The following is a 321-nucleotide window of genomic DNA, read 5'->3' on the forward strand; positions in this document are numbered from 1 at the left end:
GATTTGATCTCAAAGTTGTTGGCTGCCACAGCGGGTGCTCGGATTCCTAATCTATGACCATGAATGTTGGGGCGATCGTAAGTGCCAATGGGTCAAGCTGCTCGCTGTTGGTTAGCTGGAGCATTGTTATTAGCGCCATTGACGCCCGCATCATGACGATGAACGTCTCCCATATCAGTGTTAAGTCTTTGCAGTTGAGCATGTTGCTCTTCTTCTCTTTTCTTTCTAGCACACTCTCTCTCTAAAGCTCTGATGTCTGCAGCTCGTGGAACTAGGTTTGATGGACCGTTGCTCCGCAAGTTCATACACCTGTAGAATAAG

Source organism: Brassica oleracea, chromosome C2 (genome assembly GCF_000695525.1).
Source record: "Brassica oleracea var. oleracea cultivar TO1000 chromosome C2, BOL, whole genome shotgun sequence".
NCBI classification, from domain to species: Eukaryota; Viridiplantae; Streptophyta; class Magnoliopsida; order Brassicales; family Brassicaceae; genus Brassica; species Brassica oleracea.